An 18,674-nucleotide genomic window follows, 5' to 3' on the forward strand; every position below is an offset into this window, starting at 1 on the left:
TTCTAGAATTCACATGAGTTTGCTGGAGCACTAATGGACTTTGCCTCATCATAAATTCCAGCTTGAACTTGCTTATTCTGAGTTATTTCAGTATTCACCAAAGAGAAGTTAGTGTAAATTTTTACTGCTTGGGTTTCTTCTGTCTCAGGGACACAGGGAGTGACTGATGAACTACTTAGTGATTCTGCCCTCAGTTAGCCACCCTGGGGTCAGTCCAAACAGATTGCTCTGAAGAGCAGCAAAATATTAATGAAAATAAGGTTTGAAAATAGGACAAGGGAGAAAATAAAAAAGAACCCCCCTCAGATATTGATAGTTTAATTACTTTTTTATAGAGAGCTGAGGGATAAATAACTGACTCAAAAACTTATCCTCTTAATTTTATAAATGTTGGCATAAGAGAAACCTTTAGTTTGTCTGATTCTGCTCTCTCCTTTTTTACAAGGGGAATTCTGAAAAGTGTAGTTCAATGCCAGAAGCAGACAGAACCAAAAGTATAAACTAGAAGTCTCCTTCCCTCCTCCCCTCCCTCCCCTCCCTTCCCTCCCCTCTTCTCCCTCTTCTCCTCTTCTTTTCTCTGCTGTTTCTCTTTTTCTTTGTGTCAGATCACTCTGTTGAGCATTATTCACTGGTATCATGATATTCAACTCCATTTAGCCCTCTCAATTTAACTACATGCATAGATGCATTGCGCTTGGGGAAGCCATTTTTCCTTGCAGAGCTTTAGTTTTCTCACAACTAAAATAGGCATAAAAACATTGCATTTTTACTTACAGACCAAATTATTATGAAATGTAAGCATATATATGTGCATATGTAGATATGTATCTGCTGTAATGTAGACCAACTACAGATATATAAAGGGTGGAACAAAAGGTTTACAGTTAGTTGTTACATGGAAAGTAATATAATAATCAATAAATAATATAATAATCAATAAACAAGAACAAACTCTGTTTCACATATAACTAAGTCTTCTTATGTCCCACCTGTAAACATATCTGCCGTTGCTTTACATTAGAGTTATTATGATCTGTAAGTTCTTACAAAATAATTTTTAAGATTTAGAGGGCAGATAAAAATCTGTGATTTAATTTTTTTCTCAAGGATTAACATTATTGTTGTGATGTTTTTGCACCAAAGAGAAAGGGACAACAACTAAATTTTGTTTTTCAAGCTAGAAATGTGGGCTGGTCTGGGGACTACAATGGCTTTTAGCAGAGATTCTCAAAGTGTAGATCCTCCCTAAGGTACTTTCAGGAGTTCATGAGATCAAAGTAATATTTATAACAATGGTAAGCCATTATTTGTTCTTTTTATCTTATTCTCTCATGAACACAAGGTGTAGTTTTCAGAGGCTAAGTGACATTTCATCACGACAGACTGAACACAGAAAGATTTGAGAATCCAGGTGTTTTCTATTAAGCCCGACATTAAACAGCTCTTTTAAAAATGTAAAGCGGTGCCATTCTCCTCGAATTGTTATAGGATGTCAGAAAATAGTTATTCTTCATACAATATGTTGTGTATATTATTATTTTAAGCTAAATTAATAAATAATTTTTAAATTGCTGCTATAACTTAAAATATAGTAAATTGTATATATATATATACATATATATATATACACACACACACACACACATATGGCAAAACATTTTTTTCCATAAGATGGTTCTAGTAGTGCTTAGTTGTCTTCAACTTCATTCAAAACAATTGTGTCAGGTTGTATTGTGAAAGCTGTCATAGCAGCATACATTAAAAAACCATTAAAATTGGTGAATTTTTTGTGGCCATTTTCATATTGAAGATAGAAGAAATATGCAACATTTTTGGCATATTATGCTTTGTTATTTCAAGAATGATAACAACTGAAACACAAAAAGAGATTTGTGCAGTGTATGGAGAAGATGCTGTGACTGACCAAATGTGTTGAAAGTGGTTTGCGGAGTTTCCTGCTGGAGATTTCTCTCTGGATGAGGCTTCACGGTTGGGTACACCAGTTGGAGTTGGTAGAGATCAAATTGAGATGTTAACTGAGAATATTGACATTATGCCACATGGGAGAAGCTGACATATTCAAAATATCCAAATCAATAAATTTATCAGTGAAAATAAAAACTGTGTCTTTTATTTTACAAAAAAAACCTAAATGGACTTTTTGTCCAACTGTATATGTATATGTGTGTGTGTCTACACATACACACACACATATATACACACACATACATATTCTATATAAACAAAAGCTCTTAGGGGTTTTCACTAATTCTCAGAGTGTCAAAGTGTCCTGAAGCTAAAAAATTTGAGAACCACTGACTCGGAAGTTAGCAACGGATGGTCAATGGATTGTTACGTGCACTGATAATGAGTAATAACATTAAGAAACAAAGTATTTATAGCATTTTGGAATATACAGAGTACTTTTCACCTCTTTCAATGATCTTAAAGTTTTAGATAGTGGTCTTCCATGTCAGTTCTAAATTGTGTTTAGTAATGTTTAGTGCTTTGGCAGGGGCCCTTTCCCCTGCCAAGTTCTTTACATCAGAGGATGGAATGGTAAATTCCGATTCTAAAAATGAGAGTTAAGTGAAATGCAGAGAATAAATCTTTATTTTAGGCTCAGTTACCTTTTGAGATTACCATAGTAGCTTCCTTCAGGTGAGATCAGGAGGGTTCCACGGTTCCAATCAATTCCTGCACCCACTCCTCAATAGATGCTGCAGGTTCTTTTTCTTCTTTGAGGCTATTTGTACAGCTCTCCTGACAGACCTCTAAGACCCTCATTATCTTGAGGAATTCATTTCTTTTCTTTCAGTTAATGATTCCTAGACCTTTTCAACCCCTTTGTTACATGGCTCAGTTGGTTGAGTGTCCTCCTGCAAAGTGAAATGTTGCCAGTTCAGTCCTGGCGAGGGCACAATAGGAGAGGCAACCAATCTGTGTTTCTCACATTAATGTTTCTCACCCTCTCTTTCTTCTTTCCCTCTCTCTCTAAAATATATATATATAAAATCTAAAGAAAAAAAAAACTTTGTTGTAAGCTGCACCCACACTTCCTGTCATTCCTGTTCTGGGTTGTCAGCTTTTCTGTTACATTCCCTATCTTCAGTTTTGTTATTTTATTTTATGTTATTTTTGTTGGTTAGATATATGGAGAGTTTTACATTTAAGTGAGGAGGGAAGAGGCAGGAGGAGGAGAAAGAACTAAACTCAGATGAAAAGTTGTATTTAAAATTACATCTCCTAGAAAGCTCAAAATTGTATGGAAACCATTTCACAAGAGGTTTGGGCTGATGTTCTGGCAGGAGGGCTTACTGCCAACACAATTTTTACCTCTATGGCATTCAGAGTAATTAATGGCAGATGGAGACGAATACTGAAGAATGAAAAAATGGGAAAAAGATGGAAAGAAAAAAGCAGAAATTTGTGATAATTATTGTAAAATTGCTAAAAATGTAGGGAAAGAAGAAAAAAACAAGTACTTATGCATGAGACAGAGGCTGGAGAGAAATTGGGACAAATTAAGATTTCTTTTTCTAGTAGGCTGGAGATATAATGGTATATTCTTTCCTTCAATCGGCATTTTCATTGATTTTGAGTTGTTACATTTTCTCTTAAATAGTATTTTACAGCCTGGTCCTTGGAAACCAATGATTAAATAAATGATGGATTTGCCATGCTCTAGAACATGATTATAAAAGTTCTCTCAATCTTGAGGAAATTAATCACTAGCAGTCGGGTAAACAATTAAGCATGCAAATTGAAGTCTCAACATAGGCACCAACTAGATAAATGAGGTCACTTTTTCATTACCTTTTGAAATAGATGTCATTCAGTATGTTTATTTACATTCTAAAGCAAAAAGTGTCATTTCCTCTTCTCCAGTTCAAAAATATTTTCCCTGAGAAGTCACCAGTCCAGCCAAGCTAATCCCTCCCCAGTAGCCTGGGAATGCTAGCAATTACTTTTAGACTTGTGATTAAACAAAACAAAACAAAAACAGAATAAACAATTTACCTAAAGAGATTACAGTATTTGAAAGGTCCTCAGTTCTGACCAGCCTTTGGTTTCAAGTTTTCTTTTGTGTTTTCAGAAAACTTGGTTCTATAGACTTGCTACTTTGAGGACTTTGAGATGCAAGAATAACATAATGGGCTTTGGTACATAAACACATGGTTTTAAATTTGGGGAGCCAGGTGGAGCAGCATAGGCATATGCTCTGAGTTTCTCTGGAAGAGTACAGAGCGACAAACCCCCTTAGTGAGTTGCCCAGGGAGATACATGGAAAGAAACGACACAAAATAAATGCAACCTTTCCTAATTTTTGCCTATTTCTTGACTTACTCTTCTCCCACTCAAAAAACAATGGCAGGTTCTTACTTAGGTAGGCCAACAAAATCCATATGGTTTTTTCCATAAAATAAAAGACACATTTTTCATTTTCACCAATAACTTTATTGATTTGGATATTTTGAGTATGTCAGTTATCTCCCACGTGGTATAACATTGTTTTTCTCAATTAATGTCTCAATTTGATTACTATCAACTTCAACTGGTCCACCCAACCATGGAGGCTTGTCTGGTGAGAAATCTCCAGCACAAAACTTTGTGAACCAGTTTTGACATGTTTGATCAGTCACAGCGCCTTCTCTATACATGCACAATTTTATGTGTGTGTTTCAGTTACATTTTTACCTTTCTTGAAATAATAAAGCATAATATGCTGAAAATGTTGCATATTTCCTTCTATTTGCAATATTTAAATGGCTACATAAAATTAATCAATTTTGATGTTTTTTTGTAAATGCATGCTGATATGACAGCTGTCACAATACAATCTAACAAAATTGTTTTTAATAACATTGAAGACAACTAAGTGTTACTAGAGCCATTTTACAGAAAAAACAAATGAACTTTTTGACCAACACAATAGATTTTCAAAAGATGACAACTCATACTTTACAGTAGCATGTGATGAAGTGGGAAGAGTCTTCCTAAACTCTCATTGTCCTTTATCTATAATTTCTTTTACGAAACTGGGCTGTTCTCTATGACTATTGTTTATACACCTGCCTTATATTTATCAGCACATAATGACCTCTTTGTGGTCAAGATCCAAGATCTATTCGTTCATATACCCTATGCTGACTATAGTGGTGTTTTTCTAAAAGCAGGTAGTTAAATTTTCTCGGTGAATGTATTAAAGGTATTGATTGATATGTCACTAGTACTCACTTGTATTTGGGCAACAATAGTTTAGGTCCATGTCCTTTATTCAGTACTACTTGCTCAGTATCTACTTCATGCCAAAGAAGAAATTGTCCTAGGCCCTCAGGATATAGAAAATGAACAAGAGATAAATGAGATGCTTCTGTTGTTACATTTTAAGGAAAGCACCAAAATTTATCCAGTTGCTTGATGATTATATAAATGTGTGAGTTTGTAAAGCAAGAGGGCTTTCAGGTGAAGCCCAAGTTTTTGTTTAGTAAGTCAATATGTTGTAGTAACTTTTTGTTAAACAGAGGATGAGTATTAACATTTATTTAAAGCAAAATATTTGTATTCTATTGTTTATCATTTTATCTGTAGTGCCTAGCATAGGAACTGTCCACAGTAAGGACTTAGTATAAATACTTGTTGACCTGCTGGCAGAGAAAATGATGAATGAAGGTTTAGTGTTAGAAGAAAACTTAGAAGAAAACTTAGAGGTCAGTGTATCTTTGACTTAGTAAGAAAGACATTAAAGTCCAGAGATTTGAAGACTCCTGTCACTTCAGATAACTAATTGTGGCAAATGGGATCTAGAACCTTATGACCTTGACCTTCAGTCCAAAGCTGAGTCCCTGGAGCAGGCTGCAGTGCCCCTTCAGTCATCTTCTGAGTCAATTGAAACTCGAGGAGGATAACGACACATTTTAATTTTAAGGTCAGCTTCCATTCTTCCTGTAAAAACTAAGCTATGGATTAGTTAAGATGTAAGACTTTTTATAGACCTGTATGTTCTGTAAAAGGATTATCACCTTCACGAAATTAAATTGCTTAGCTTCATTAAAGCTAGCCGGTATTCTATTGTTTGCCTCGTCATCTGCTTTGATGCTGACGACTCTAATGAGGGGTTTTAAATACAGTCTGAGGTCATCATGTTTTGCATAAAGTGAACATATGCTACGAGCTCACACTTCTATTTATGGTCCAATTTGTACTTTAATTTATTATTATAAAATATTTTGTTCCTATTTGAAGTAAATGTCTTTCCTATTAGAGTCTTAATTATAATAATCAGGATCTACTAATCGCTTTTGGCTCTATAACAGACATTTATTAGATGTTATTCAGTAGTAGGGCATTATTACTTTATTTTAAATACCTCTTTCCATAACTAGTGTCCATTAATAATTTGTACTTGATCCAGTTACAAATTTCTTATGAAAACATCTGAAATAATTGCCTGTAGTGATTCGTGTGCAGTAGTGTTCACTGGCAAAGTCCCAGAGCACATCAGCATCCTCACCTGAGATAATGTGGTGTAACTTCATGGCCCTGAATTATTTGGGGGCTATCATGTGGTTTCTCTCTGGCCCAAAGATCAGTGAAACCCATTTCCAAAACTCTGGGAAGTATTAATTTGTTATGAGAGAGTCTTCTGCTGCTGTTGAAAATTTATCTTCCTGATAAGGATGCAAGTACAAGGATTTTCACTGTAGCATCAATTATAATAGAGAAAACTTGGAAATAGCTTAAATGTCTCAACAGGGAAATGGGAAAGTGCAGTAATTAAAAAACTTAAATAAAATGAGTCACGTGTCTATGTTACCATCTCTAAGACCTAATGTAGAAAGAAAACTATATTGCCACAGAAATAATTAGTTCAATATACAGGTGATGTAAAATATACAAAGTAATAGTAAATTGGGGATTTTTTTCCCACATATATTCTTAAAGACTTTGCCTTTTTAGGGGAGTTCTAGGTTCACAGCAATTGAGAGGAAAATCAGAGATTTCTCATATGCCCCTTGCCCCCACACATGCAGAGCCTCCCCATTATCAAAAACATTCACCAGGTTAAAACACCCACACCTGTCACTATGCAGGCCAATGAACCTCCACTGACACATGGTCACCCAGAGTCCATGGTTTACATCACCGTTCACTCTTGCGGGTTTGTATAATATACATTATATATATAATATATATGCATTACTTTCATTATAATATCATACAGAGTATTTTCACAGCCCTAAACAGCTTCTGCATTCACCTGTTCAGCCCTCCCTACCAAACCCCACAGCCCCGCCCTGCCACCCTCACAATCACTGATCGTTTTACTCTGCATTGCTTTGCCTTTTCCAGACTGTCACACAGTTGGAACCATACAGTATGTAGACATTTCAGGTGGGCTTCCTTCACTAAGTGCTGTGTCTTTAAGGCTTCTCCATGCCTGGGACATTTTTATGTACATAAATATATAGAAAAATGTGTAGATGGACATAAATCAAATTAGTAATAGTGATAATTTCTGGGAAGAGAATAGAGTAGTATGCTTGGACGTAGGACAAAGAGGGTAAAAAAGAAATTTGTTTTATTTGTAACTTTTTATTTACTCATAAAGAGAACATAGTCTTATGTTATATGTCTAATTTCAAATTATTTTAAGAGTAAATGAAGAGGGGTCTTCTAGTTTCTATTTTGATATATAAATGGCTTGGAAGTAATTGTGCCTGCTCTCACAACAAGAAAAAAGCTGAAGAACTGAAAACCACAAGCTCTTAAGATTTATTAGAAAAGTTAGGTCAAAATTTGCAGAAAGAGTAAATGTTAATTCAACTATATCAATAATCACTGTAATTGTGAATAGTCTTAGTATACCAATAAAAAGACAGTGGCTATTAGAATGGGTAGAAAAGAAGACCAACTATAGTTTGTCTACCTTAAATCCACCTTAGAAGTAAAAATTCAGGTCAAAATTAAGAGGACGGAGAAAGATATGCCATGTTAAGAATAATCAAAAGAAAGCTGGAGAAGCTGTATTAATTTCAGATAACACAAAATTCAGAGCAAGAAAAGTTATCAGGGAGAAAGAGAGGCATTACATAATTCCAAAGGAGTCCATTTTCCAAGAGGACAGAACAATCCTATACATATATACACCTAACAAAGGAACATCAAAATACATGTTAAAATATATAGAACCATAAGGAGAAATAAACAAATCCACTACTGTAGTTGAAGATGTAACTGCCCTGCTGGTAACTGGTATATCAACAAGCAGAAAATCATGGATATAGATGCCTTGAACAGTACTGTTAATCAAGTTATTCTAATTTGGTGTTTATAGAGTACTCCATTCAAAACGGCACAACGCATGTTCTCAAACTTGCATGGGGCATTATGGTTATACCACAGCTCTTGTTTTCTTTCTTAGCAACTCCTTCGCTTAATGATTTGCCTAGTTTACATGTTTTCATGCTTTAGTTTTCACTCATGTCGTATACATATATTTTGATTTTTGTATCGTTCATAAGTATTCTGTAGTCAATTTTTTTTCATTGTAGATTGAGAGGCAATAATTTTTAACCAGTTCATTTAACTCATTTATATATTTTGTAATTTATAACATTTTTATTGCTATTTCTACCATTTTGTTTGGGGTTTTTATTTCCTCTGATCTTGACCTTTCACCTAGCTTTTAGATTGATGCAAGTGTAACTAGGTATTTTTGCTTTCACTTTTATCTTTTTTATTTTATAAGATTGGAATATATACTTTCAATTTTTTATTCCTTATGTTTGAAATAGAACTGGTATCTACCATTGTCATAAAGTCCAAATTAATTTAATTGATATCCCTTGATAAAATTTTCTTTTTCTGATTGTTTTCTAAGATTTCTTTTAGCATAGAGAGTGTCACACCACAGTACTGCAATATATCTACATTGCCTTCATTTTATTTATCTATTTTAGGAATTGTGGGGTTTTTTTCCTTACAAATATTCAAGTTTTCATCTAATTTGGATTTTCAGTTTCCTCTTAGTTTTTGACATCTGGTAATTTTTTAAATTTGTTCAATAGTGCATGGAAAAAACAATTGTGTTATATCTTGCTGTCATTTCTAGGTGTTTACATGTATTGGGAGGGTTTTCATTATCAACTTATTTTAAGCCATCAATGACATAAACTGGGAGATTCTGTAACTGAGGTGTTACTTCACTTTGTGCATAAATCCTCTTTGCACTGATTCAATCAATCATCACAGGGAGGTGCAGAATTTCCATATGACATGGTGAGCTGCTTTATGTAGCTGTCCTTGTTACATGGAGATGCATTTGTTCTGTATAATAGACCATCTCTAGGAGACTTCAGAATTCACTAAATTTGCCTTCAGTTCTCTGGCTCTTTCAGCTCCACACCATGACTGATGCCCCAATTTCACTTGTTACCTGCTTTTGTTGTCTTACTCATTCCGCTCACCAGGTTTTTCGTAACCTCAAAATGGGCCTGGGTTCTGGCTGTTTTTCTGATACGTGTTATAACATGGATGAACCTCAAAACATTATGTTAAGTGAAGAAGCCAAACACAATAAACCACATGCTGTATAATTTCCTGTGTTTACGATGTCCAGGAAAGGCAGACCTATAGATTTAGAAAGTATCATATTAGTGGTTGCTTGGGTCTGAGAGTGGTAATGAGCAAACTTTCTGGGATGAAAAACATATTCTAATATAATTGTGGTGATGGTTGCTCAGCATTTCTAGTAAAGCTTTCAGAAATACTGAATTTTACAGTTACACTGGGGGTTTTATGGAATGCATATTACACTTCAAACGGCTATTTAAGAAACAATGATAAGACTTCTGAACTTTCTCTGTATTGCACCATGGAAAGAAAAACTATGCGCTAAGGGTGTTGAGAGAGAAGAGAGGGAGCCTGGTTTCTTAGTGGCATAGTGAGCCCAGCCTGGCCCGTCTTTATCTGGACTTCTTTTATATGAGAAAACAAGTGTATTTTTTATTTTATTTTTAATACATATTATGTGTTTGTCCATGTTTCTTTTTAAAAATTTGAGTAGTGTTTCATTGCTCAGATGTACCGCAGTTTATTCATTCACTGGTTGAAGAACGTTGGGTTATTTCCTGTTTATCAATTATGGATAAAAGCACTATTAACATTTGGGAACAGATTTGGTGTGAATATAAATTTTAATTTCTCTTGGAGTGGAATTCCTTATAAGTGTGTTTAACTTTGCAAAAAATTGCCAAACCGTTATCTGAAGAGTTTGTTTCACTTCCTATTTCCCCAGCAGTATATAAAACTTACAGTCGCTCTGCATCCTCTCCGCAACATTTTTTAAAAGCCATTTTATTAGATGTATAGTGGTATTTAAAGGAGGTTTTAATTTCCTATTTCCCAGTGTTAAATGATGTCAAATGTCATTTCTAGTCTTTAGCTTCCATAAACAATATTGGCATATTAAAGTAATATTCATTTCAGCAGCATCAGTGGCTCATCTCAAAAAAAGTCTTCCCCAGATAGTTATACTTCTTACTAGCTGAGGGTCTGATGAAGGAAAAATCTTGGGTTTCGTACCATTTTCTTTTATCTCACTTATCAGTTCAATGGCTGATATGTAAGACTGTGCCAAGTTCTCAAATAAACAAACAAACAAACAAAAGTAACATCTTCTGATTCAGGTTTTAAAAAATACTTAAAACTAACTAGTATCTTTGTGTACCAACCAATAATTACAGACACAGACAAAACAGAGCAGATGTTAGTTTTAAACAACCGTTTGGATATTTGTAGATATACTAGTCAACATTAGCCTACCAAATGTCATTTCACACGGATGTGAACATAATTATGGGATGATGTCTAGATGTAGAATTGAGGTGGAGGCAGACAAGTGCATTTATAATTTGACCACTTAATTCTGCTCAATTTTCCTTTAGTGTTAATAGGTCAGTTAACACCACTGTCGTAGAGGAGGAGACTCTCTGCTCCTCACATATGTCCTGCCACAGTGAGGTCAATGTTTCTGATTTTTGACAATCTGCCAGGTAAAACAGTATCTGAGAAACTCAATTTGCATTTTTCTTATTATGATTGAGGCTACCTTTTCATATGTTTAGAGTCACTTGTCTTTTTTGAAAAATGTCAGTTCATATTTTTCATCTATTTTTTTAATGCATTCATAGTATTTTCCTTATGGGATTTTAGCAAGTCTTTATATGTGTAAAACTTAGCTTATAGTGATATGATTTACAAGTAATTTTTTCTAGATTTCAATTTGTCTTTTGGCTTTGTTTATTGAGACTTTTTCTATGAAAGAATTTAAAATCTAATCAAATTAGTTCTTTTTTTATGGCTTCAGGATTTATGCCATATTTAGAAATGTCTTCTGCTTTCTAAGATTAATCTTTATTTTTCCCTAGATTCCCTTTTAATGCTTTATGGTTTTTATTATTTTTCTTTTTAACATTTAAATGTTTTATTTGTATAAGTGTAAAATATAAACCTATGTAGTTTTTCAAGAACCATTAATTGCAAAAATCCTTCTCTTATTTCATTGCAGTATCACCTGTATCATAATTATAAACATAATTATCACATTTAAATCACTTGGACTTCTCATTTTTTTCCATTACTCTATCATTTATACATGCGGCAATAATACACATTTTAACTATCATAGATTTAAAATATATCTGCCTGGTAGAAAAAAGTCTCTGTAATGTCCAATCTCTCTCTCTCTATACACACACACATGTATATATATGCATATATATATATTTATGCATGTATAATTTACCATTTTTCTGGCTATTCTGGCCTACATTTATAATGAGCTTTTCGTGAATTTTTATTAAGGTCACATTAAATTCATTGATTAAATTATTAAAATTTACATTTTAAAAATATTTGTTGTGGCTGTTAATCTTTTATTTATTTATTTATTTATTTATTTATTTATTTATTTATAGAGAGGAAATGAGGAAGAAGAGAGGGAAACATCAATATGTGGTTGCCTCTTGTGCACCCCCTACTGGGGACCTGGCCGGCAACCCAGGCATGTGCCCTGACTGGGAATCGAATCCTCCTATACCCTTTGGTTCTCAGGCTGGCACTCAATCCACTGAGCCACACCAGCCAGGGCTATTAAAAATTTACATCTTTATAATGTTCAGATTTTCTGTCTAGAAACATCATATAGTTTCAGTTTGTTCAAGGTTTCTATTGTCTCATAGATATTTTACATATCTCTAATTGTCTATTTATAGAGACTTTTAAAGAATTTATTCTTAAGATTTTATTTATTATTTTCTATTATAAATTAGGTCATTACTTATTATTTCTATATGGTTGGTTGTTTTGTATATATGAAGTTTATTATTTTCTGTGTACTGGTATTATGTCCAGCCACTTGATTGAATTACCCTTTTGCTTATGATACTTTTGAGGTAGCCTATTTGGGTTTCCTAGGTAGCTAGAAATTTATCTGTAAGTAATTAATTTTATCTTCCTTTTCAATTAATTTTACTTATTATTTTTTTCCTTTGTTAGTTACATTAGTTAGAGAAATATAAAACAGTGGTGATTTTCATGTAAATTCTTATTTTTTTTTTTACTATAAATTGGCATATGTCTAGTGTTTTTCCATTTAGGAATGATGCTATTTTTGGAATTTTAACACATATGTTTAATAGATATTATCTGTTTCTATTTTACTTAGAACTTATTGGAAAAGGTGGGACAACTGTAACTGAACAGCAGTAAAAATAAGTAAATAAATAATTAAATAATGTTAAGTAATTATTTAACACCAATAGACATGATTAATAAGTTTTTAAATTAGATCTACTTATATTGTTTGTATTAATACATATTCTAGTATGGAACCATGTTTGGTTATAGCAGGTTATTATTAGTCTCTGGATTTTTTTGCCAATATTATATTTAGTTTCTTTCATTGATATTCATGAGTGACATATGTATTTTTAGAATTTTTCCTGGGATGTGGTAACAATATTATATAAGAATGTTTTAGAGAAATTCCTCTAAAAATGAAATTAGCTTTTATTTATGCTCTAGTAGAATTCCACTATAAATCTGTATTGACGTGATATTGTTTTTGTTCTTTGATATTTCCAAGAACAAAAAATTTGTTCTTTGAAAATTTTATTTGCTTTCTCCCACTCCTACTCCTATAACCAAGATTAATTGGTTTGTTTAGATCTTCCATTATTCTAGAGTCAGTTTTGCTGAATATTGAATTATGTTTTTCAGGTTTTGAAATATTTTCATACTGTTTAATACTTTTATGGCTCTTTTTAATTTTCTGTTTCTGTAGTTTCAGTTTAGTACTTCTTATTGCTCTTTCACTTCCTCCCTCAGTTTTCTAATTATTTGCTTAATAGGTTAAACAGCAGTTATATATATATATATATATATATGTTTTTTTAAGAAGAGCTAGCTTATAGACTTGTGTTTGTTTAACTTTTTTTGTTCTTTCTAATTCAGTAATTTTATTTTTATTATTAGATTCTGTCTCTGCCTTTCCCCACTCAGTTTTCTGTTATATGTTTACATAAATTATGTTCATTATTTAGTAACAATATTTAGCACTGTGAATTTTCCTTTGAGCATTGTTCATGATACTGCCATAAGTTTCAATCACAACTATTTTTTACCACAGTTGTTTAAAGACATTTTTGAAAAATTTCCAAGTAATAGAGTCTTGCACTTCTGGTGTTGGTAATTTTCTATTTTATGGATTGTCATCACTGTGTCATTAGTACTCTTTTTATATTAATTCCATGGCCAAGTACAAGTCAATTTCTTTGAATATTCCATGGACACTTAGGGTAGTTTTCAGTGATTCTACAGCTTATTTATCTATATCTATGTCTCAATTAAATACATTTTACTGATTATATTGTTGTTTTAATGCATTTTACAAAATATCTCTTGTTTGCCCTTCTTCTGGACATAGTGTAGAGTTGCATCTCTCTGCCCCCCTCTTGAGATTGGGTGGGGCAATGAAGTGAATTCTAAGCAAAAATAATATGCGTTATTTCATTGCTGGGGTGATGCTCTGGCGTGCTCTTTTTTCATCAAAGACAGCAACTGGCAATGTTCAACACCATGGCTATCTGCCACTCCGGGTTCTTGAGTGAGTACTCAAGAGTGGACGTCCCCTTCTAATCCTTGAAGACGTGGTGCAAGCAAAAACTAAACACTTGTTTTAGGCCGTTGAGATTGGGGTACTGTTGGTTATTGAAGCTAAACCAAGCCAGTGTTAATTCAATTATCTTTTATAATCTTACTTTTTTTGTTCATTTGATTTGTCATTGCTGGGAGAACTACAGCCTTTGTCACACTGCTGTGTTTCAGTCAATTTTTAGTTGAAATTTTAATAGTTTTTGCTTTATAAAGATTGATGCTAAATTAACAGACATCTAAGTCTTAATAAATTCTGTATTTTTATAATTAATTACACTATTTAGCATTACAAAATCACCTCTTTTGTCTCACTTCATGACTCTGCATGATTTTAAATTCAATTAAGATAGCAACACAAGGTTTATTTTTGTTTTTATTTCTTAGATTCCTTTGGTCATCTTTTTATTTTCAACATTTCTAGTTCACAAAGTTTCAGATATGTTTCTTCCATAAAGCACAGGGTTTGGGGAGTTCAGAGCATTTTTTCATGAATATCCAGAGAGCCACAAAAATTCTTAGTTCAGTCTTAGTGTTATAAGACTTCTTTTTATTTTAATAGATTGTAAAATATCGTTCAATGTGTGGTCACTGTTTTCTCCTTTTCCTGATAGAAAAGTTTTCATTTTCTTTTAGTGGTTAATTTTATGTTACATTCTTAAGAACATATAAACACAAACGTTGTACATAATGTTTTGTTTTGTTTTTCTAATTTTTTTACTTTTCCACTAAAATAATGGTGGAATTTCTATATTTCTGACTTTTACCTTCCTCTTTTTTCTTCACTATCTATTTTTGTTATATTTTTATCACAGTATTTCAGAGTTTAATTTTATACTCATATGAAAGTATGATTTCATTAACTAATTTGTGGAGTTTTTAATTTATTTTCACTTTAAGTAGCATACTCTCACTACTTTCACATTTATTCTTCCTTTAGCTCGCACTTTTTCTTAGTTTTAATATTTCTCACATAATTTCTCTTCTTATTAGTACTAAACTTAAACAAAGTTCACTGACATTCCCTTGGAAATGTTTTGAGTTCTTTCATGGCTTACTCCATCCCATCCCTTAGGAAGAGTTCATGGGACATTGTTCCCTCACTTCTTGCAGATGTCTACTCAAGGCTATTTCATTGCTTTTGTGGTAGAAGGAGAATTTAGCCAAGGAGAAAATTTTTCTTTAAAACTATAAGAGAATACTTACCATTTCCCTTAATTTTTATATTTATTTTTTTAAGATTTTATTTACTTATTTTTATACAGAAGTGAAGGGAGGGAGAAAGAGAGGGAGAGAAACATCACTGTGTGGTTGCCTCTCATGTGCCTCCAACTGGGAACCTGGCCTGCAACCCAGGCATGTGCCCTTGACTGAGAATCGAACCAGAGATCCTTTGGTTTGCAGGCCAGCACTCAATCCACTGAGCCACAGCAGCTAGGGCCATTCCTCTTAATTGTTAAACTCTCTATATTTATTTCATTCTTAAAATCTGATTTCTTTATAGTGCTCTGCATCATTCATTGTAGTGTTAGCATTCTCCTTTTATTTTCCCCAATTTAATCTTCAAATCTGAAATTTCATGATTTTCAGTTATTTCCCCAAATCTACTAAATTATATTTTGAATCATGATGCCTTCTCTTTTGTGAATTCTTTTAGCTTTAATTTATGTTCTTCTTCTGTTTTTGTTCCGTAGAGACTATTGTTATTTTTATAATTCACGGTAAATTTCTTCCATGTCTTGCTAATATTCTTCTGTGAGATTTTTGTCTTAGGCCTTTGTTTTTACTTTCCTCTCTTTTTTCTTTTCTTTTTCTTTTTTATAGAATTCTTGCTAAAGAAAATAAGTTTTCATCAACCAGCCATCTTGAAGGACATATTTTAAGAAAGAGGCTAGGGGCACATTATAAGGTAACTGAATATTTTTGGAAGACCTGTGTTGCTGTGTTACTTCGTTTAGTTTTTCCTTCTTACCAAACCATGGAGATGGGTAGCTGGGGGACTGTACACACAGCATTTTTTAAAATTAACAACCTTTATTTTTACAGCAGTTTTAAGTTCACGGCAAAATGAAGCAGAAAGTACAAGGAGTTCTGTATAGTTTCTGCCCTCCCAGGCCTACCCCCCAGGCTCTCCTACTGTCAACATGCCTCACCAAGGTGGTACAGGAAGCCCTCACAGCATCATTCCTATGTTCTGTGACTATAAATGAAAGAATGTGTAATGAAATAAATTTTATCACAGGCTAATTGACGTAAGCAATTAAGTTCCTACAGCATCTCATCAATGTTATAACAAAATGCCATTGAATGGAGCTCTTATTTGAAGACCTACTATGCATTCGATACAATTGCTGAACCTACACTGACACATCATTATCACCCACAGTCCATATTTTGCGTTAGGGTTCACTCTTGGTGTTCTATGTTCTACAGGTTCTGACAAATGTACGATGACATATACCCATTATTGCAGTACCACGCAGAATAGTTTTAGCACCCAAAAATCCTCTTCGTTCTGCCTATTTATCTCTCTTTCTCTTTAACCCCTGGTTTTTTACTGACTCCACAGTTTTGCCTTTTCTAGAATGTCATATAGATGGAATCGTACAATATATAGTCTTTTTATATTGTCTCCTTTCTCTTAGTAATGTGCATTTAAGGTTTCTCCATGTCTTTGCATGGCTTGGTAGCTCTTTTTATTTTTATTATTATTTTTTTTTAGCTCTGAATAATCCATTGCCTAGATGTATCATACTTTATTTATAAATTCACCTAATGAAGGATATCTTGGTTGTTTTCAAGTTTCAGCATTTAAGAATAAAGCTCCTGTATACACATTCATGTGTAGGTTTTGGTGTGAACATAATTTACCAGCTTCTTTTAGTGAAGACCAAGGGGCACAATTGCTGGATTTTATGTGGAAGTATGTTTAGTTTTCTAGGGAATTATCTTCCAAAGTGGCTAGAAAAATTACAACCTTAATCAAGAAGAATAAAACTTATTAAGATTTATTTGTAAACTACAGAAAAAGTATTTATTATTGAGAGGAGAATGTATTTATTCATATTTAGTTTTATTTTCTTCAAACACTCAGAAAGTTAAATGTTTGATTCAGTCTGCTTAATCTCTGGGAAGAATTTGAAAATTGAAGAACATAGGGACATTAACATTTAGCTTCATTTTGAGGACAGAGTTATTTGTTGAGATTTAGCTTTTATGGCATTAGTATTAATTAATCTTCTTTTATTTGACAAGTACTTCATCATTTTTATAACTTATTTCTCATCTAAAACATATGGACCACCCAGCAAAAAAAAGAAAGAAAAAAGACTCCCTTTATTTTAGGCTCTATCTATTCCAGTTCTGCAAATAATTTTGCAAAGCTAACAAGACTCTGAGAATTCTATTAGGTGTATTTTATTTGTATTCAACCTCTACCCATTCAATAATATAAAACTAGATTGAACTCTGTAACTCTTACTTATTCTCATGGCACTGAGCCAATGGAAAATAAGCAGGCTTAAGTAGGTGGAGAGAAATGAAACTAACATATTAAAACACTTTTTATATGCAAGGCATTCTTACAAATATTATATTTCCTCTTCCAACAATTCTGGAAAGTAATGATTTTAAGTTCATTTTTGTAAGTGAAAAAGTGGAAGTTCAGAGTATTTGGTAAAACTAAAACCGACTCCAATGTGTGATCTGGCCTACTTCAAGATACTGTGTCCAACAGCCATAAAACACACTCTAAATTCCTTCACTGACTAGGGCCATTAAACAAAAATGAGCTTGGAATGTATGTCTGAAACATTCTGTGTTTCTTGATGAACAATAGCATGGAGCAATGGAGGAAGCATAGACTTTTGAACAAGGGGGACACTGGTTAGAAGGCTGGATCCACCTCTTAGAAGATGTATGATCTTAGGCAAATTATGCAACACCTTTGGGCCTCATTTTCTTCTTTTGAAAAATGCTGGTACTATAGTGTTTTTATGAGATTTGCAAACAATCTATTTTAATCATGTAACACTTTTCCTGAAACACTATGGTTTCCATAACTCTATGTTTTAATTTATTAGAGCGAATTATACCAGTTTCAATTATACAAATTGTTGTTTCTCCTTTGTTACTAATCTAATTTCTCTGGCTGCTAAAATGCAAAGAATTTGTGAAAATATGCATATGGTTAGATTTTATTAACATCTGAAAAATAACGCAAGTGGTCTTTTCCCCAAGAATACATTTTTCCTTTTTTTCTTTTCTGCCTAATTGTTTGAAGTCAGAAGCAGGGAAAACTGGTGAACAACCATACTCTATATCCCCCATATTGAATTTATTAATTTCTCTTCTAGCTACTTTGTATAGTGGAATTTTATGACATTCTGTTTAAAGAGTGTTATTTTCTTTTAAAAAAGGAAACATACTTTTCCCCAACCTTCTTACTTTATGGATAC

The sequence above is a fragment of the Desmodus rotundus genome, chromosome 1 (genome assembly GCF_022682495.2).
Source record: "Desmodus rotundus isolate HL8 chromosome 1, HLdesRot8A.1, whole genome shotgun sequence".
Taxonomy (NCBI): Eukaryota; Metazoa; Chordata; class Mammalia; order Chiroptera; family Phyllostomidae; genus Desmodus; species Desmodus rotundus.